The 14,148-nt window shown below is 43.5% G+C and overlaps 1 non-coding gene across 1 annotated transcript; it reads right to left on the bottom strand.

The window, feature by feature from the left end:
* Positions 1-581: 581 nt before the first annotated feature.
* Positions 582-745, bottom strand: LOC119626868 (U1 spliceosomal RNA). Its single transcript, XR_005243061.2, has one exon. It is a non-coding gene; the product is annotated as a U1 spliceosomal RNA (small nuclear RNA).
* Positions 746-14,148: the final 13,403 nt, after the last annotated feature.

The raw sequence follows: 14,148 nt of genomic DNA, 5'->3' as shown, positions 1-14,148 counted from the left end.
GCAGAGGTTGCAGTGAGCTGAGATCATGCCACTGCGCTCCAACCTGGGCAACAGAGTAGACTGTCTTAAAAAAACAAAAACAAACCAAGAAAAAACCAAAACAAAACCGAAAAACATTCTGTGGTAGTGAGATGAGTTGCTTGCCAGCAACGTGGGTCTATACAGACACCTCTGAGCAGGCTGGGCTGCCTTTTCCACAGCAGCTCTCCATCCCCTCTCCACCCCACATTGCCCACCCACCAAAATGCACAGCCACATCTGAGAATATCTTTGGTCTCCAGATCTAAGCCATTATCTTCACATTTTCAGGAAGAATAGATTCTTGAGGGTAGTGGAGCTCTCTTGGGCATTTCTGGTCAAAAACATATAGTTTCATCTTCTTTTCTCTATAGGAGAATTTCACCCAATATAATTAAGATTTCTCCCTTGTCAACAGCTGCAGGGTCCAGCATCCCTGTCACTCTCCAAGCCTTCCTGGAATCTCTGATCAAAGGTCTTAGGGCAGGGCAGTCTTCTCCTAGCACAGCTTCTTCAAGCACTCTCAGAACTCGGTCTTGTCTTTTTTTTTTTTTTTTTTTCCCCGGGGAAAAGCGTGAACACAGTCCCCCACTACCACAAATTATGCAGTCGAGTTTCCCACATTTGGGGAAGTCGCAGGGGTCAGCACATCCGGAGGGCAATGGATAAGCCTCACTCTGGGAAAACCACCTTCGTGATCATGGTATCTCCCCTACCAGGTAAGTATAGAACTTGGTCTTTTCTTCTCTGGTCTGGTGCATCTTTGCAGGAAGCAAAGAAGCTGGGTGCAATGTTCCTTCTCAGCAGCTCGAGTGTCCTAGTCCAAGTGCTGATTGTCACTATTATGAATCAAGTTATAGGCAATCTCAGAATCAGATAACATTGTCATCTGGCTGTATTTTAAAATATGGTTTGAGGGTGTGTCTAACTCCTGTCAATGCTAAGTAAATTCTTCATTTATGAATCTTGAATTTCAGTCTAGGCGTGAAACTGGACTCCAACTCAAAAGAGTTGACTGTAGTTGATTTATTCACATCCTCAGTCCACTCTTACAAGGCTTTCCATGCCATCCCTCTACTAAACAGCTCCTACTGAGGTCATCAGTGACCTACCTATATCTTGCCAAAGTCAATGGTCCATTCTCTGTCCTTACCTTACCTCTCTGTGGGATTTGGCAAGCTGACCACTCCATGCTTCTGGAAGCCCTTTCTTCTCTAGGTTTCAGGGAACCCTCCCTCCTGGAGTCCTGTCTTCCTGCTTTCATTCTTGCCCTCCCAGCAGCCCCTTTTCCAGATGGCAGTCTGAGTGATATTTTAAAAACATTTGCTAGACAAGGCACAGTGGCTCACACCTATAATCCCAGCACTTTGGGAGGGCAAGGCGGGAGGATTGCTTGAGCCCAGGAGGTCGAGACTGCAGTGAGCCATGATCGCACCACTGCACTCCAGCCTGGGTGATAGAGCAAGACCCTGTCTCAAAAGAAACAAAAGATTTACTTAATCACATCGCTATTCCTCCAAAAGCTTCCAATTATGTGTTGGGTAATAACCCAGCCCCTACCATGATCTATGGTTTGACCCTGCCTCCTTTGCTCAGTCCTCACCCACACTCCCACTCATCTACCAGGCTCCAGCCACACTGACCTCCTTCTACCTGTCAAATTCTCCAGGAGCTTTCAAATTGTTGAGACTTCTTTTTAGAATGGTCTTCCTACGAGTCATCACGTGGCTGCCTCCTCTTCAATTGGGTTGAAGCCAAACATCAGCTCTTCAAGAGTTTTTCCCTGTCATACTTCTTCCTTCAAGTCATCCATTTTTCTCTTCACAGCTCATATTATCTGAAATTGTCTTCATTTTTTTGTTTTCTGGAGTGTGAGTTCATGAAGGTCAGGGACTTTATCTTGTCATATTACACCTAGTACTGAAAACCCCACAGAGCAGGCCCTCAATAAATACTCATAGGCTGGGTGCAGCGGCTCATGCCTTAATCCCAGCATTTTGGGAGGCTGAGGTGGGTGGATCACTTGCAGCCAGGAGTTCGGGACCAGCCTGGCCAACATAGTGAAACCCCCATCTCTACCAAAAATTACAAAAATAACTGGATGTGGTAGTGCACCTGTAGGCCCAGCTACTTGGGAGGCTGAGGTGGGAAAATCACTTGAACCTGAGAGTTGGAGGTTGCAGTGAGCCAAGACCACACCACTGTGGTCCACTCTGGGTAACAGAGTGATACTCTGTCTCAGAATAAATACACACATACATATATACATACTCATAGACCGGCTTTTAATTATTTTACTATCCAATGTTCAGGAGCCCATTCTGTTTATTATGTAGACACCTCAACTAGACTGCAAAAAAATATATAGCAAATCATTTGGTTTGTAGTTTTTGTTTAACAGGTATTAGAATGCCTCAAGTTTTTTAGATTTCCTACATTAGAAATACTTGCCCATAAGTGAGCTGAAAGAAAAACATGAATATAATGGTTGGAAGTTTCTTTTTTATATAAATGCTTCTAAGTTGTGGTCAATAAGAAGGTAGGTTAAAGATTCAAGAGAAGTACAAGACCTCCCCTACCTAACCTCTTTCAGTATCACTCACTTCAGCTCCCCTCCTAATGCAGGATACCTATCACGGGTCAGCCACTGGGCTCGATGATGGGAAATGAGTAAGACACAGGCTCTGACCTTGACTTTACACTCTGACTATGAAGACAAGCACATAAATAGGTAATGTCAGTGTAATGTGGACTGTGCTGCCAGAGGGCCACCCATGAGACACAGGATTGGTCATTTGGTCTGTCTGGAACATGCAGGGGATGTTTTCTCAAGGAGACCACCTCTGTGTTTTGCCCCTACTAAGATGTATCACATTTCCTCACTGTGTTCTTATGTTTTATACAGTATTTATAAACCACCTATCTGCTTTCTGTTCTTTTGAAACAAGAGGAATTTCTTTAGCTATATTTCCAAAGAAGATATGATACATATGATAAGATATATATGATATATCAAGTGTCTTAGTCCACGTGGATTGCTGGAACAGAATGCCATAGATTGAGTGACTTCTAAACAACAGAAATTTATTTCTGGAGTCTGGAAAGTCTAAGATCAAGGCGCTGGCAGATTCGGTGTCTGGTGAGGGCCCACTTCCTGGTTCCTAGATGAACATCTTCTTGCTGTGTCCTCACATGGCAGAAGGGGCAGGAATCTCTCTTGGGTTATCTTTAATAAGAACAAGCATCTCATTCATGAGGACTCTGCTCATGACCTCATCACCTCCCAAAGACCCCACCTCTAATACCATCACATAGAGAATTAGAATTCAACATCTGAACGTTGGTGTGACATAAATATTCAGTCTATATCATCGACATTGTTTTTTTTCTTCTTCATAGCATTGCATTTTTATCTGATATAATTAGATTTTCTGCCCAGAGGCCTTTGTGAAACTTTCTGACAGTTAATTGCTAGAATGTGTTTTAACGTTCTTACCATTGAACTTTCTGGGATAAGTCTTACCTTACCCAGATCAGATATGCTCCAGGTCAGTATATTTGGAGATGAAAGTGACCCTTTTAAAATTCCACTGAACCAGTAATGAATATATCAGTCAAAATATGATTTTAATTATTAAACTAGACTAAGATCTTTTTATTAGAACCACCCAAACTGTCAGTCATCAGTGTTGTTCTGTTCCATATTTAATATGCAATATTTAACCATATTTAAATACATTTAAGTTACCTATTTAGAAAAACTTTAGACTTTTTGTCTTTTCAATTGACACCCAGTCTTGTTTCATTTCATGGTTATTTTCTCTGTTTTAACCATTTAATTCTAGACAATATGGCTTGCTGGTTTCCATCTTTTGCTCCACAGGCCCTCATTTCTTTAAGGTTAATGAAATGCTCCCTGTCAAATAGAAATGTAACTTGTTAGTTCTTCTATAACCAAAGGACACTATGCTTGCCTGACACCACCCTGAAAGGGGACTTGACTGTAACCATTTTCTTTGTATTGAAACTAATTTTCAGCTTCTGTGATAGTATTAATTCCTAGTTTCCTACCAAACTCACTAAATGCTTTTCAAGTGACAGAACTGTGATGCCCTTGGAGACAGGACTGGGCTAAATGTGCAAAGAAAATAAGGTAGTAGTGGTGGGGAAATTCTGAGGGAGCTGCAACTTGCAGGAAGCTGGACAAAATGCCAAGAGAAATGAAAATTAGGATGGTTTGGATCTAAGTAATCTCCTGAAAGAGAAAATTATTATCAGGCATAATTTTAGGGAAACATATATAAACATATTCTTGGCTGCAAGACCCTACATGAATAGCTTCTTATATACACACATTCAGGCTCACACAGAATTCAGACCTCATGTCTCATGACTCTTGCATTGTTCACTCTGCTACAATCAAGACAGGCCTTGGCCCCAGTTGAGCCTTTGCTCTGGCTACTCTCTCTTCCTGGAAGACCCTCCCCTACAAATACCTAGGGTGAATTCACTGTCTTTGAGTCTTTGTCCAAATACCACATTCTTAAGGAGGCTGTAAGGGAGAAAAAGTAACATTTTCTCACCCATCACGAAGTTCTCCCATCACAAAGACCCCTATAACAAAAGCAGACTAACAGGGGAAGCATACAAATATACTTAATGGAAGTTTAACATGGCATGAGAGACTTCAGAAATAAAGACCTAGGGAAACAGGGAAAACTGTATTTTTGTAGAGGGTCATGCAGAAGTATGATTGGAGAGCAAAAGGATATGATTTAATGGTAATTAGCTGGGAGGAACTTAGCAAGGCCTATTTGTTCAGATTTTTCTCTGTGTCTTCATTCATTTCCTCTGGGTATTGGGAGGACCTTTCTAGAATGAGGGTCTTATGACCTGCTTTAGAGGAAGATCAGATAGTTCTTTTATGGCCTGTTTCAGGGGAGAACAGTGGGAGGAGGGCAGAGGTACCTTTCTGCTTCTGTTTTTTTCTAAATGCCAAAGTGTCATACTTTGGGGTAGCATGTCCCAAACCCTGTCAAGGCCTTCTTTGATGATTATATTTAAAACTTTGAAGTATCCCTGTCAAATGCTGGCTTTCAAAAACTATCACAGAAATAACCTATTGATAAGACAAAGCTGACTACATTCATGCTACAATAAGACAGAAAGAGTGTGCACTACCTTGACAGTCTTGGAGCCCACAGCGGGTGAAGTTGGGATGTTTATGAGGTATGCAAGTCAGGTTTAAGGCAGATCTTTCATTGTGGGGGCTTGCTTAGGATTGCATAAAATTATGATATAATTTAGAGTTGGTAGAGAGAGCAAGGTGAAGGTTTGAAATGAACCAATATTTGAGATGAGTCAACAGTCTTTGATCAAACCATTCATTTAAGTGGGTATTTTGGGAAGTTTCTGGAATAAATGATAAGGTTATGTGCAACTTGTATCTCTTGGGCAAGAGTTTCCTGGAATAGTAAAATTATATTGATGGAGACAGAATAGAAAAGCTATGTTAGTGAAGACAGCCCAGTGGTAAGAGAATGTTAATATAGATGGGAAACTGTGAGCAGTTCTCACTTCCAGTCCCCTTTACCTTGCTCTCAGCACTTATTCACTTCTTACATACTATACAATTGAATCACTATGATTGTTTATTGGCTGTCTCCCACCATCCCCTCACAGTGAGAGTGTAAGCTCCACTAAAAGTACCTGACATACATTATTAATAATAATAGCAAATACTTATAGTACCAACCATGTATTGGATGCTGTTCTAAGGGCTTTATATTTCCTCATATAATCCTCACTAAAACCTTATGAGAAGGTATTAATATTGTCTGCATTTTAGAGGCATAAGCACAGAGTTATAAATCCATTTGCCCAAGACCACACAGCTAGTAAACGTAGAATCTGGATTAGAATCCAGTTTCTGGCATCTTTTCAACCTCATTACTAAGAGCCTTCCCTGTGGGTGGACATTTTGGTGAACATTCACACAGGAGGTGTTAAAACAATTAATTGGAGGCCATTAGGCTGTGGTGGTGCCAGCATCCTGGGTTCCTACAGAAACAAACTGAAATCCTGCTCAGTATTAATAGTAAAATGAAACTTAAGCTTAACCAATCAGAAACTACCAACTAGCCTTTAGCTAGGGACTTTGCATCAGAATGATCCAAATAAGGCTTGTTCACTTCAGCCAATCAAGTGTTTTATCTGCCTTGCTTTTGCCTTCACCTCATAAAAGTCTTCTTCCCTGATCCCACTTTGGTGGCACCTTTGAACCACATGCAATCTGGCACTGCCCAATTCATGCATTGCTATCTGCTCAAATAAAATCTTCAAACAGTCTTAAGTTTTATTTTGGCCAGGCACAGTGACTAATGCCTGTAATCCAAGCACTTTGGGAGGCTAAGGAGGGTAGATCACTTGAGGTCAGGAGTTTGAGACCAACATGGCCAACATGGTGAAATCCCACCTTCACTAAAAATACAAAAATTAGCTAGACATGGTGATGGGTGCCTATAATCCCAGCTATTCGGGAGGTTGAAGCAGGAGAATTGCTTGAACCCAGGAGGTTGCAGTGAGCCAAGGTTGCGCCATTGCACTCCAGCCTGAGCGACAAGAGTGAAACTCTGTCTCAAAAAAAAAAAAGTTTTATTTTGTTTTTAATTGGCACTTTACATATTTATAGGATACAATGCAATGCTTTGATACATATGTATATTGTGTAATGATCAAATCAGGATAAATAACGTATTCATTACTTCAAACACTTGTCATTCCTTTGCGGTGAGAATATTCAAACTCTTCTCAACTAAACAACCCACCAAATGAGAGAAAACATTTGGAAACTACATGTCTGACAAAAGATTAATAACCAAAATATATAAGGAGCTCAGACAATGCAATAGAAAAAAATCTAATAATCTTATTTTTAAATGAGCAAAATATCTGAATAGATGTTTCTCAAAAGAAGACATTACAAATAGTCAGTGGGTATATAAAAAATGCTCATCATTTATCATCAGAGAAATGCAAGTCAAAACTACATGATGTATCATCTCACTTCAGTTAAAACAGCTTTTATCCAAAAGACAGGCAACAACAAATGCTGGTGAGGATGTGGAGAAAAGGGAACCCTTGTACACTGTTGGTGGGAATGGAAATTAGGACAGCCACTGTGGAGAACAGTATGAAGGTTCCTCAAAAAACTGAAGATGGAGCTACCATATGACCCAGCAATCCCACTGCTAGGTGTATATCCCAAAGGAAAAAACCAGCATATCGAAGAGATAGCTGCACTCCCATGAATCAGCCTAAGTGTCCATCAGGGAATGAGTGGATAAAAAAAAATGTGGTACACAATGAAATATTATTCAGCCTTAAAAAAGAGATCTTGTAATTTGCAACAACATGGATGGAAGTGAAGGACATTATGTTAAGTGAAGTAAACCAGGCACACAAAGACATTTTACACATGTGGGAGTTAAAAATTAAAACTCACAGAGTGAGAGAGTAGAATAATGGTTACCAGAGTCTAGGAAGGGTAGTGGGGAGAGGGGTGGATAAAATGGGGATGATTAATGGATACAAAATAATAGAATTAATAATATCTAGTATTTGATAGCACAGTGGGGTAACTACAGTCAATAATTTTTTATATATTTTTAAATAGCTGGCTTGGCACTGTAACTCACACCTATAATCCCAGCATTTTGGGAGGCCAAGGAGGGTGGATTATTTGAGGCCAGGAGTTTGAGACCAGCCTGGCCAACATGGTGAAACCCTGTCTGTAGTCCCAGCTACTCAAGTGATTCTCCCGTCTCAGACTCCTGAGTAACTGGGACTACAGACATATGCCACTACACCCAGCTAATTTTTGTATTTTTGGTAGAGAAAGCTTTCACCATGTTGGCCAGGCTGGTCTCGAACTCCTGGCCTCAAGTTATCCACTCACCTCAGCCTCCCAAAGTGCTGGGATTTCAAGTGTGAGCCACTGTACCTGACCATCTTCCATACTATTTTGAAGTATATTGTCATTGACTGTAGTCATCCTACTGTGCAATAGAACCCAGAACTTGTTCCTCCTCCTACTAACTGTAACTTTAAACTCTCTAAAATTTTAATGTACCTAAATTTATCTTTCAATAGCAGCAAATATTTTTCGGCACTGAACCATTTCCAAAAGCCAGACCACAAAGGATGTTCTAAAACTTCCTTGGCAACACCTGCCTTAAGGATTAAAAGTGTGCCTGGCACCTCTCCTTCCACTGAACAGCAAACATTTACTTCTTTCACTTTTCTTTCCCTCACTGCTATTGCTGATCAAAGACCCTTTCCTTCTGATTCACACATTCGTTCTTCAGTTGTGTCCATGCAATTAAAAAGCTTACTTAGCAGTATCTACTGACTTTTCATATCTCTCTTATTCAGTACAGAGTTTGACTCTTCAGGGCAGTAAGTCCTATTTCCCTGATTCCTAATTGGATTGAGGCCGAGCGTCGTGGCTCGTGCTTATAATCCCAGCACTTTAGGAGGCCAAGGTGGGCAGATCACCTGAGGTCAGGAATTCAAGACCAGCTTGACCAACATGGTGAAACCCCATCTCCACTAAAAATACAAAAAGTAGCCAGGCATGGTGGTGTGTACCTGTAGTCCCAGCTACTCAGGAGGCTAAGGCAGGAGAATAGCTTAAGCCCAGGAGGCAGAGGTTGCAGTGAGCTGAGATTGCACCACCGCACTGCAGCCTGGGCATAGAGCAAGACTCTGTCTCAAAAACAAAACAAAACAAAAAAAACCACACACACATTGGATTGAGGTGTGCGGGCAGTAGGTAGAGGTGGCCATTCCTGTTGTTCTCATATACTTCCTATAATATAATTGTAAAGATGTTAAAAAAAAAACTTGAACTCTGGAAAATGCTAATGGTGAAAATAGCATGTTATACACAAAGTAACAGCTTCTACCTCAGTGTTTCTTGTGGTTCACATTGGTATCTAGGTTGCACTAAACACCCCTGAGAAACTTTCCAGCTCTCCCTAAGTTTCAGTGCATTCTGCAGTCAAATGTTTATAAATTCAAAACCTTACTAGCATGAGGTATCATATGAGAGGCTTGACCTTATATATGTTACCCTTAGAGACATTAGAATGTAAGCTCCTTGAGGATAGGGATTCACATTTACTTTGTTTATTGATACCTCTTGTCAGGGAAGAGGGCAACATAGACCCTGTCTCTAGAAAAATTAATTTTAAAAAATAAAAATAAATTTAATTTTAAGGAAAGAATAAAAGGAAAAAGAAGTCAGTGAATTTAGGAGAACATTTGACCTCCGATGATATATATTGCCACTTGTCTCCAGATAGCATACAATCCAAACTTGTTCAAAAAGCAAATAAACAGAGCCTATAACAGTGTAAATGTGTTTAAGTAGAACTAACTTTTGCCAAGCTGGGCATGGATAGGAGAGGGAGAGTACTCAGTAGGTGTAGGCATTTTTAAGACTTGGAAAGCTTAAGTAGGAAAACCTTTAAGAACTGGGCACAGTGACTCCCACCTGTCATCCCAGCACTTTAGGAGGCTGAGGCAGGAGAATCCTTTGAGCCCAGGAGTCCAAGACCAGCCTGGTCAACATGGCAAAACCCCATCTCTACAAGAAATACAAAAATTAGCCAGGTGTGGTGGTGCATGTCTGTAGTTCCAGCTACTCAGGAGGCTGAGGTGGGAGGATTGCTTGAGCCGGGGAGATTGAGGCTGCAGTGAGCCATGTTCATGCCATTGCACTCTATCCTGGGTGACAGAGGAAGACATTGTCTCAATTTAAAAAAAAAAAAAGGGCCAGGCATGGTGGCTCATGCCTGTAATCCCAGCACTTGGGGAGGCCGAGGCAGGCAGATCACAAGGTCAGGAGATCGAGACCATCCTGGCTAACACAGTGAAACCCAGACTCTACTAAAAATACAAAAATATTAGCCAGGAGTGGTGGCAGGCACCTTTAGTCACAGCTACTTAGGAGGCTGAGGCAGGAGAATGGTGTGAACCCGGGAGGTGGAGCTTGCAGTGAGCCAAGATCACACCACTGCACTCCAGCCTGGGTGACAGAGCAAGACTCTGTCTCAAGAAAAAAAAAGAAAAGAGGCCAGGTGCAGTGGCTCACGCCTGTAATCCCAGCACTTTGGGAGGCTGAGGCAGGTGAATCACCTGAGGTCAGGAGTTTGAGACCAGCCTGACTAGCAAGGTGAAACCCTATCTCTACTAAAAATACAAAAATTAGCCGGGTGTGGTGGCGGGCACCTGTAGTCCCAGCTACTAGGGAGGCTGAGACAGGAAAATTGCTTGAACCCGGGAGGCGGAGCTTGCAGTGAGCCAAGATGGCAGCACTTCAGTCTAGCCTGGGCAATAGAATGAGACTCCGTCTCAAAAAAAAGAAAGAAAGAAAAGAAAACCTTTAAGAACTTTTAAATGCCCTTTCTCATCCAGGGTTGGGACGAGACCTGCAGAGCATATGCTCTGGGTATTTGGTGGCCCTTCTGGTGAGCACTGGCATTCCTTGAGGTCAACCTGTGCTGAAGACAGGAAGATTTTACCCAAGTACATAACTAAGAGAAGATCACTCGCAGAAGATTTCATCCCCAAAAGCAATAATGTGAAGGACACTTGTACCCAGACAGTGAGGGCCACTGCCTCCTGCTATGCTTTTAGCTCCCCCCATAGCTGAGCCCTCCTGACCGGAAAACCTGACGGGACCACTTTTTTCATCCCTCAGTCTCCCAGAGGTCCCATAAAACTGAACCAGGCTTGATGCTGACACTGGACCAGGGCAATGTAGGCCCACTGGAGCCGGGGGAGAGTGTGACAGAGAGTGTCAAAGTCAAAATAAAAATATAAAGACAAATCTCTAAATGTAATGTTTTTTCTTGGGAATCACAGAATTGCAATTTGGTGCATACACACAGATGGGGTGGTCTTCAGTGTGTCCGAAGGACAAAGAGAAGGTTGGGAGTTTTATTAGAAAAGGAAATATTACATATGGTTTTGAAAGAAAGCTCATTGGCACTGGAGAAGCTTTTGGGAGCTGCCAAGCTCCGACTGGTGAGTGACAGTGGTCAGTAAAGCTAGTCTGAGAGTCATAGCGGGGTATTTCAGCAGCTACTGGGTAAAACTGATCTTACCTATACCAGGCCATTCAGCAGCTGGGCTTATGGAGAATTCAGTTATTGGATCAGTGCTATGTGCCCTGATGCTTTTCCAACCTGTCCTTTCTACTCTGATTTAGTTGGGTATCACAAGAATGACCCAATTTGCATAATCAACATTCAAAAGAAAAAGTAGCCAGCGTTGGTGCTGGTTCCAGAGGATGCTGTGTAGGCTGAGACTGGGGACATGCACACCATAATATGTCTAAGCAAAATGGCCAGGTCTAGTGCTTTGGCTGCAATGAGGAGGGTGCCGAGGGAAGGGACACATCAGTGGAAGATTGGTACAGAAGTTGATACAGGTGTGAGCAGGAGATAGTCACATAGTGGTCCTCACAGAAGATGGTGGTGTCTTCCTCTGAGGCTGCTTCCAGAACAGTTACAGTGTGGTCAGGCTGCTGGAGCCCATGAATAAGACCACGGTGATTGTGCAAGTGCAGCTGGACATGCCACGGTGAAGATGGCCTCAGGAAATGGCCACTTGGTGATGCTGACAGCAGACAGTGACCTAGATACCTTGTGTTGTGGGAGCAGGGAAATCTGGGCCTTGTGCTTGAATTATGTGCCAACCATGATGGCCAATAGGGCATGATTCCTGGTCCCCCAGATATGCTGAAATTCAGGGGACACTGGGACCTGATGCCTTCTGTGGCACCTGTTTCACCGTTCCATCCCCTGTAAGGGGCACATACACAGAAAATGGCTTTGGCCTCTTCAACAACCATCAGCTTGGAACCTCAGGCACAGAATCTTGCTTCACATCCCAGAACCTGGGATCCTTCAAGAACTCTACCAAGTCCAGGCCAGGCGCGGTGTAATCCCAGCACTTTGGGAGGCTTAGGTTGGTGTACCATGAGGTTGGGAAATCGAGACCATCCTGGCTAACAAGGTGAAACCCTGTCTCTACTAAAAATACAAAAAAAAAAAAATTAGCCAGGCGTGGTGGCAGGCACCTGTAGTCCCAGCTACTCGGGAGGCTGAGGCAGGAGAATGGCGTGAACCCGGGAGACGGAGCTTGCAGTGAGCCGCGATTGTGCCACTGCACTCCAGCTTGGGTGACAGAGCGAGAGACTCCATCTAAAAAAAAAAAAAAAAAAGAACTCTACCAAGTCCAGGTAGGCTTCTCTGGTGGCCAGCACCATACAGTTTTCATGGATTCAGAAAGAAAAGCATGCAGCCTGAGCCAGGCTGAATACAGACGGTGGGCCTTCACGGGTGCTAAGGAGAAGAACATGCCCACCCTCATCTCCATGCTGGTGCTGTCTCCTCAGTGGCTTTGGGCCTCTGTAGGGTAAACTGTGATCAGTGATGGATGTGTTTTTGCCTGGGACATGGACAGCAACTATCCGCTGGGCTCAGAGCACGATGAAGATGACTGGAGCTTGGTGGAGATGACAGGCAAAGAGCTGGAGAACCATGTGGTCCTCTGTTAGTCACAGGCAAGGAGTGGAGCTGATGAAGCCTCTGAGCGACTGGTTCTTTCATCCCCTACTTCATGCTACTGGTCCCAGGATGATTCCAGAAAGGAGGAAGACAAAGAAGAAAAGGATTCTGTCATGCTGATGGGAAAAAGACACATGGCAGAGTGCTCAGGGCTAGGGGAGGCCTGCTGGAATTTGTAGCTGCCACTGCTTCCCTGTTCTGTGTGGAAGGGTCTTTTCTGGAATCATCCTGGGACCTGCAGGATGAAGTAGGGGATGAAAGAGGGGATGTCAGAAGGAGCATTGCTCACCCCACAGCTAAGTGGTTAGACCTTTCCTCCCATGTCCCTACCTTTCATGGCCCTGGCTGATTCTGGCTTTGCCTATCAAAAAATCAAAATATGGCAGGGCATGGTGCTTCATGCCTGTAATCCCAGCACTTTGGGAGGCAGAGGCAAGTGGATCACTTGAGGTCAGTAGTTCGAGACCAGCCTGGCCAACATGGTGAAACCCATCTCTACTAAAAATACAAAAATTAGGTGTGGTGGTGTGCGCCTGTAATCCTAGCTACAGGCTGGGCAGGAGAATCGCTTGAACCTGGGAGGCGGAGGATGCAGTGAGCCGAAATCGCTCCATGGCATTCCAGCCTGGGTGGCAGAGTGAGACTCTATCTCAAAAAAAAAAAAAAAAAAAAAGGTTTACATCACCCCTGGGGGTTTGTTGTCCATGCTCTGAGGAGTTGGGGCTCGATCAAGCTGCACTCTAGTCGTGTGCCATTTGTCCTGTCCCTCACATCCACAGGCAGATAATCTGGTACAATCATCAGACTCAGCTGTCATGAACCCATGCCTGGGGAAACCAGAGAAGAGGGAGAGCAACCCTGTAGTGAAAAAGAGAAAAAGCCCCTACTTCATCCTCTGAAGGTTTACTGAAAATGAACTGACAATAGGCAGATTAATAGGAGAAAAACGCATACAAAATTTATTTTAACATGCATAGCATGGGGGAATCACAAGAGAATGATTGCCCAGTGACTCAACAGGGTACAGGTACTTACATGCCCTTTTTCACAGGGGAAGGGGAGATGGGGGGTGCAGGAGAAAATGATTTTCAGGGGGAAAGAATGGACCCAGTGCTCAGAAGATGGTAAGTAAATAGTTTTCTGTGGGGATTGAATGGGACTGGAGAACAAACAGTGGTTTAGGACAATTTTTCTGGGCTCTAAGTGTGGCACAGTCTCTTCCTCTGTGATATGAGTTTTAATCTTCTCTGATTAATGAAATTTCAAACCGGGTGCAGTGGCTCACACCTGAAATTCCAGCACTTTGGGTGGCTGAGGTGGGCAGATCGCTTGAGCTCAGGAATTTGAGACCAGCCTGAGGAACATGGTGAAACCCTGCCTCTATAAAAAAATTAAAAGTTAGCCAGGTGTGGTGGCGCGTGCCCATAGTACCAGCTACCCAGGAGGCTAAGGTGAGAGGATTACTTGAGCCTGGGAGGCTGGGGCTGCAGTG

Source organism: Chlorocebus sabaeus, chromosome 17 (genome assembly GCF_047675955.1).
Source record: "Chlorocebus sabaeus isolate Y175 chromosome 17, mChlSab1.0.hap1, whole genome shotgun sequence".
Taxonomy (NCBI): domain Eukaryota; kingdom Metazoa; phylum Chordata; class Mammalia; order Primates; family Cercopithecidae; genus Chlorocebus; species Chlorocebus sabaeus.
Note: the sequence above shows the minus strand (reverse complement) of the source record. Positions and strands in the feature narration are given on the sequence as shown.